A 7,922-nucleotide genomic window follows, 5' to 3' on the forward strand; every position below is an offset into this window, starting at 1 on the left:
TTAAGACAAAGCAGGTGCATAAGCAAATGTAGTGAAGAAAGCTGAATAGTGCTTGCCTAAGAAAGGATATAGCGTCTGAGGTCTTAAAGGCTCGAAGATAAACAAGCATCCATCTAGCTCAGAAGCATCAAAGTCCACATGGAAGAAGCACACCAACCTGTGTGACCACAAGCTGTCGAAGGGATCAGGTATCAGGCATTAAAGAACAAAAAATCATATCATTGTGAATGAGGGTGAGTGCAGAGTGGAGACCCAAAGCCCAAAGCCCATCTGTAGGCACTGGACATCTCCTTACTGAAGGGTCATGGGGAGGAGATGAGCCAGTCAGGGTGCAGGGTAGCAACTATGAAACATATAATTTTCCTCTAGTTCTTAAATGCTTCCTCCCCCGACTATCATGATCCCAATTCTACCCTACAAATCTGGCTAGATCGGAGGATATACCTTGGTACAGATAGCGACTGGAAACACAGGGACTCCCTGACTGATGACCCCTTCAGGACCACTGGTGAGAGTGATGATACCGGGAGGGTGGAGGAAGGTGGGGTAGAAAGCAGGAACTGATTACAAGGATCTACATATAACCTCCTCCCTGGGGGACGGACAGCAGAGAAGTGGGTGAAGGGAGACATCAGACAGTATAAGATATGACAAAATAATAATTTATGAATTATGAAGGGCTCATGAGGGAGGGGTTTGGGTAGGGAGAGGGAAATGAGGAACTGATATTAAGGGTTCAAGCAGAAAGCAAATGTTTTGAGAATGATGATGGCAAGAAATGTACAAATGTGTTTGACACAATGGATGGATGTATAGATTCTGATAAGAATTATATGAGCCTCCATAAAATGATTTTTTAAAAAAAAGAAAATGATGATAGTTGTATGAGCCCCTAATAAAATGTAAAAAAAGAAAAGAGGAGAGAAAAAAAGAAAATGATTAGGGCAAAGAATGTAAAGATGTGCTTTATACAATTGATGTATGTATATGTATGGATTGTGATAAGAGTTGTATGAGCCCCTAATAAAATGGTTTAAAAAAAAAGAATAGTAGCACAAACCACAAGAACTATAAAATTGCCTGTGGCATTATATTTTCTACAAGTTAGCATTTTAGAGTAATTTCTGAATTTATGATCAAATGATAATGGATAAGAAACACGTGTTTGCTTAAAGTGAATAAATGTTCCTCTGACACATATGAGGGTAAGTCAGAAAATATTGCTACAAAATCAACTTATTAAACCAAAGTATTAAATGATGATACTTTCCTTTCTCACCACACCATCCACTGAATTCTATAAACTTCTAAAGGAAGTGTTTCCTTCTCTCCACCCTTCCCTAAGGAGTGCTACACTCCTCAGTTTCCATCACATCAAACTTACAGTCACGTTCCTTTTCCATGTTGTCTGGATTTGGAGTCTGCAGAGATGGCTGAAGAGGCAGAGATGTGGTCTGGACCCAGGGATGCTTCCCAAGCAAGTTCTCTCAGGGCAGACCTTACTAGGCTCAAAGACTATACAGGTGTATTGTTATGATAGGGTGTCCTTCAATGCAAATTTGCTGGCCTTTTTCTCATCAATCCAATTTACTTAAAATCGCTTCAAAATAACCCATAACCACCCTGGGTCCTTTGAGAAAGCCCACTGAGAGCATCCCATTGGATTGCTTCACAAAAAAAGACCGTGGCTCTAACCTCTCATCCTACCTCTCTACCTAGAATTTAACTGGCTTGGAAGATTCTCTGGAAAGCTATATTTTTTATTGGTTCATTTTTTGAGACATGAACCGATCGTGGAGGCATAAACATGTTTTGCTTGTTATAATTCTAGTGGTGTAGTTGGCTATAAGGTGAGCTGCCAAGCACAAGGTCAGTGGTTCAAAACCACCCATTACTCCATGGAAGAAAGATGCGACAACCCGTTTCAGCAAGCACCTCGGGAACCCAAGGAGAGAATATCTCTACTCTGTCCTATAGGTTGTAATGAGCTGTTAGCTACTGAAGGGCAATGAACCAGATGAATATGAACTGGAATTCTAGTAAAGATAATTTTTGACCTAACTTTGATATGCACATATATGTATGGTTGCCTATGTGTGTGTATACTTGTCTATCTTCATATATTTGTTAAAATAACATTCAAATTTCAAGAAACCACGGTTTAAATATAGGCTTTAAGTTCTAACTCTGACATGTAGACTACAACTAGCCCTTACAAATGAAATAGAATAAAATAAAGCTGCAACCAATTAAAAAGTCTTATTTTCCCTCATTCTTTTGCTTATTCACTCCTTTGTTTTCCCTTTCTTTTAAATTTTTTTTAACTCCCAAGCTTTCATCTTTTAAGGAAAATCTGCATTTTTAAATGTAGAATTACAACAGCAGACTTTAATACGTATCTCTATTACTTTTTAGGTGACAATAAACAGATAAATAATATAACCATGTTCAAGACAAGAGCTTTTACATTCTTTTGACCTCAAAAATAGTCTTGTTTGGAATTATGATCATCATTGTTAATTAGAGATTATAGTATGACCCTGTTTAGGAATTTGTCAAGAGAAAACACATCTTACAATGTGGTTCTATTTTAAGACACAGTTTCATCCATTTCCAGTCTGTGCATACAGTTGTCTCCTGGGACGAGGGCCCCAGTATTGATGCCAAGAAAGCCATCTTGTAGGAAATCAGTCACTGCAGACACTTGTGCAGCATAGAAAAATATGCCCTCGCTACCTCTCTAGAAGGTGCTGTCTACTGAAATTATCAGTAATTCTAAGCACTCGTGCAATCACTGCTCAATGTGACATTATCAGAGACGCGGCATTGACAAGAAGAATCGAAAAGCAGCAAGGAAGATAAAGTAATTTGCAAAAGTACAGTAGGCCAGCTCAATGATGCCGGTGTAGCTTTCGGTGATAGAAAGTATATGTATGTGCATGTCTGTAGTAGCAGGAACAGGCTTGGGTATCTGGGCCACGTCAGGAGTTAATCTGGCCTGTGCTTCTAAGTTACACTGAACATTAAAAAGTAAAAGCTCCTTTTGCCTTCAGAATGCAATATTCTTTTTAAAGGCTTTTACTTGTTTATTTGGAGCCCTTTTCCTGCACAGTTTCAACATCATGATTTAAATGTATATAATTAAAAAGACTAAACAAGCAGAAGAGTAATGGATGCATCTTTGTTTCAGCACATATTTTGCTAGATATATAAATATTTTATTTGACTCGTGGTGTAGTGGTTACGCATTGATATCCTAACCACAAAGTTAGCAGTTCGAAAGTGCCAGCTGCTTCAGGAGAGAAAGATAATACTTTCTACTTCTGCAGAGAGATACAGTCTAGGAAACCCAAGGGACAGTTTGGTCCTGTCTTGGAGGATCACTGTGTGTCAGAATTAACTGGATGGCAGTGAGTGGTTAATATTAACTTAAAAGGCATGGTATCATAAGCTTTGATCTATAACTGTGCTAACCTATTTTAATGTGTAGAATCATGTAGATACTTAAGGTCACAATGTAGTCAGCTGAGAGACTATGCTATAAGGAAGCACAATCAATGGAAAGGCAGACCTATACCTGAGCAAGTGCTAAAGATGAGTCAGAAATTTAATATTAGTTCTCAGTTATCTTAGGCTCACACAAACTGTTTTCTTTGTAAGCTTAAGAAAATCTATTAACTTAGCCCAACACTCATTATATAAAGTGAATTTTAAAAACAGGTTTAATTAAAGGAAAGATTGAAAAGTCTTTACTTAGGTGGGTACAAGTGTCTCACTGAGTTACTAGCATCAGAAAAATACAAGAGTGATTCTTTTTTTTTTTAAACCACCCTGCCCGCGCCATGATCTCACACGCATGCCGTTACGCATCAACGTTCAAGAGTGATTCTTAATCAAGCATTGAATATATTTCATATAGTATGAAGAATGAAGAATATAACATATATCTCTACTAAAGAGATTGAAACAAAAATGGCTGCTGTTGATGGATAATTAGGTAGGTATGTATGTAGGTAGGTAGGTAGATAAATGATGGGTGGATGGAAGGAAGAAATGATGCATTTATCAATAATAGACAACACCATCTAATTATCTTCTGTAGAACTCAGAAGGCATATAAACATAGTCTTAGACCATGATCATATTTAGGCCTATAAATGGAATCTTGGCTCTAAAATAGAAAACTTGTACATTTATCTATTAGATACTTATGTATTGAGCACATGCTATGAGTTAAGTACTGTTTTAGCTTACAGAAAAGAAAGTAATAAAAAATAAATATCCATACTTATGTAAAACATGTAAGTTTGGAAATGGCAGGTAATAAATAAGAAACCCAAGAAATAATTATGTTAATTACAATTTTTAAAAGAAATAATTGTGATAATTTATTATTTTACAGGTAGTCTGTAGGAAATAAAACAATGCTGGGAAAGGATGGCGGGAGGGGCATGCTTCTTTCGATAGGGTTTGTCAGCACAAAAGAGGCAGGAAGACTAATTAGCTTCGTAATTCATTGCCTCTTTCTTCTCACTCTGAGTACATGGCTGGACTGATTTCTAGCCAAGAAATGTGAACAAAAGTGGAGTTACAATTTCTAGCCCTCCCCCATGGAAGCCTCTCCCTCACAAGCCTTCACATTCCTTCCCCATCCCAGTGTATCGGAATGGAGATAGCATTCCTCTTTTCAATACCAGCAACCTTGTAATTACCTGAATTATCCTTTGCAGCAAAGACACTATGACAGGTATACTGACATATTAAGAGGAAGTACAGGTGTGTGTACGTGTGAGATCACAAACATGTGATTTTGGTATTTTATAGAAATGATCATAAGAATGATAAGAAAGATTGGCATAAAAACAATGTGTTACCATAGCAAAATAGACAATAAGTGACAGTGACTTCTGTGTTGAGGTATGAGAACTTACGATTTATCGGCTTCAAATCAGATGTTATGGAATTGCAATGTTTAAAAGCAAAAAAACACAAAAACAAAAAACCACGACTTTGAAGACTAAAGTGTGCCTGATTTGAGTCATGGTGTTTACAATAGCATAATTTGCACAGTGAATGCTAGAATAAGGAGGGTCCCAAATTAAATGATGCATTTGAATTATGGTATTGGTAAAGGATTTTAAATGAACTGTTAGAAGAATGGGCAAAACTATCTTGGAATAGTATAGCCATAATTCTCTTTAGAAGTGAACCTTCAACTCGTCTACCCTGGGTATGAGTTTGGGACCAATTCCTGGGGATGGATACATACTGCACAGTAGAGAGTGAATAAAGAAGAGGAAGATATTCAAGGAGATTGCTTGATATCATGGTTGTAACAATGAACTTCAATATGGCAACAAGTTTTCGAGCACAGGATTAGGCTCTCTATGACTGGAAACTGCCTCAACAGCATTTAGCAACATGGTGTTGGAAACCAGTTGGACATTGGAAGCTGACTAGGCATTTACCAAATATGTTTATAAATATGTTCAGGAACATGTTAGAAATGTGTTGTTTAGCAAGGGTCGAAATAATTATGTGTGGTAAACTGGTAAGGAAAGTTTAGGCAGCAAGGAATTGCTTGAATAGTAATAGAAATGAAAAGAAACAGGAGGAGTTCGGACGGGAATGTCTTAAATTTTGGAAAAGCTTATTTCCACGTATAGTTTGCCACATACAGTTAAAATAAAAAGAAGCTTTAGCAATGGTGTAACCATCATATTTATTCTGGACAAAGATAAGAAAGACTAATGCTGTGGCCATATCAGCCCAAACTATTCATACTAGAAGTCTCTGCACTGCTGTTATTGCCTGTGAGATAATGCACGAAGGCAGGCAAGTAAGGGGATCAGTCAGACTGGAGGAATCTGTCTAGCGAAAAGGTGAAGTGTAATTACAGGTACATGGAGAAGACTTCAATAAAATAAATCATGTGCCCACTAACTTCTTCAGGAGTTGCATTATCAATACTTTCAAAAACGTAATCCTTAAAAAAGCTTTCATCAGTTAGAACCTGTAAAAAATTCTTGGGCTCACCGCAGGAAACGCTAGAAAGGATGTTCTTCACGTACGTGCTTCGCAGCATGCATTTCAGGTGTGGCCTTGAAGACTGGGATCAAGCGTCACCAAGAAGAATGAAAACAAATAATTTCTGACGGAAAGAAGAACCAGGGTCTGGTCAAAAGCTTTCTTCTCTTCCAATTGAGAAAACTTCATGATGTCCCCAGGCCAGATTTCATCACTATATTAGACCAGGAATGACTATGTCTCTTTCCTTAAACCATGATCCCTGTGAGATATGGAGCACCTCACAGGGACTATCAAGTGACCACGAAGCCAAAGCCGTCTATCAGGAGCAGATTTTTGAGATCCTCAAAGTCATAGGATACAGCAGGCCCAGTAGGACTCCATCAGAAGATGGAATGGCACATTTGAGTTTGAGAAAGAGGTAGGACAGAGTGCACAAATATGCAGCTAGCCCAGGACCCATGTCTTTCATCAATATTATACCTATGTTTCTTTCTCAGCTTAGAATGATAGCCATATGAAAAGGCACTTTACAACTAGCTTGCAGAGCAAGAAAATTGATGGATCTTAGCTCACAAGTAGGTTGGTTCAGTCAATAGATACAAATTAAAAATGATTCTGAAAATACAGGGAGAGTGGGGTGGAAAGGGGGAACTGATTACAAGGATCTACATATAACCTCCTCCCTGGGGACGGACAACAGAAAAGGGGGTGGACGAACGACGCAATGAGGGCGCTGCCGGGGTTATCGGGGCCCTTTCTGGGCACCGTCAACAAGCACTCAGTGGAAGTGACCGATTGCTTTTCAGTGCCTCACAGAGTCTGAAGACGAGGTGGCCGTGGACATGGAATTTGCAAAGAACATGTATGAATTGCACAATAAAGTCTCTCCAAATGAGTTCATCCTGGGCTGGCACGCTACAGACCATGACATCACCGAGCACTCGGTGCTGATCCACGAATACTACAGTCGAGACGCCCCCAGCCCCATTCACCTCACTGTGGACACCAGCCCCCAGAACGGCCGCATGAGCATCAAGGCTTATGTCTGCACTTTAATGGGTGTCCCTGGGAGGACCACGGGGGTAATGATCACGCCTCTGACCGTGAGGTCTGAGTATTACGACACCGAACGCATCGGAGTTGACCTGATAAGGAAGACCTGTTTAGCCCCAACCCGGCTCTCCAGTGAGTTGCAGCAAGTCGGAGGGGCGTCGGCCCGCATCCAGGATGCACTGAGCACAGTGCTGCAGTATGCGGAGGACATGCTGTCTGGAAAGGGGTCGGCTGACAATACCGTGGGCCGCTTCTTGATGAGCCTGGTTAACCAAGGACCCAAAATCATTCCCGATGACTTTGAGACCATGCTCAACAGCAACATCAACGGCCTGCCGATGGTGACCTACCTGGCCAACCGTACACTGTCACAGATTGTCCTCAACGAGAAATTTGTCAACCTATGAATGGGTCCCAGAAAGCACTCTTGCCACTGGGCCCCGTGGTGGCAGAGATATGTTTGTTTGTTTGCTTTGTTGTGGTCTTGAGTCACACTGAACCAGGCAACTTATGTGACTCAATAAACAGAGCCTGCCTTTTATAAACCGCCCCCCTCACAAAAAAAAAACAACAGTTTCAATAGGTTTCTCATTTGCTTGGGGAAAAAATGTGGTCCACAAGACAGAGGAGAGTAAGTCAAAACTGTTGCTGCCCATCAGAGAAACCCTATGAAGCGTAACTACCAAAAAGTGAAGCTTAAAAAAAAAAACCCAAAAAAAACCCTGAACCCTCCCCCCCCCCCAAAAAAAAAACACAAAGAAATTGAAGCTAGTCTTTCTGAAGATAACCTCCACAGAGGTCGTTACAGTTCTGAGGCTGCACTTCCATCTTTCCAAACC

The 7,922-nt window shown here is 39.9% G+C and overlaps 1 pseudogene; it reads left to right on the forward strand.

Annotated features, from left to right (window-relative positions):
* Positions 1-6,257: 6,257 nt before the first annotated feature.
* On the forward strand, positions 6,258-7,490 carry LOC142424104 (eukaryotic translation initiation factor 3 subunit F pseudogene; annotated as a pseudogene).
* The last annotated feature ends 432 nt before the right edge of the window (positions 7,491-7,922 follow it).

This window comes from Tenrec ecaudatus, chromosome 13 (assembly GCF_050624435.1).
Source record: "Tenrec ecaudatus isolate mTenEca1 chromosome 13, mTenEca1.hap1, whole genome shotgun sequence".
NCBI lineage: Eukaryota > Metazoa > Chordata > Mammalia > Afrosoricida > Tenrecidae > Tenrec > Tenrec ecaudatus.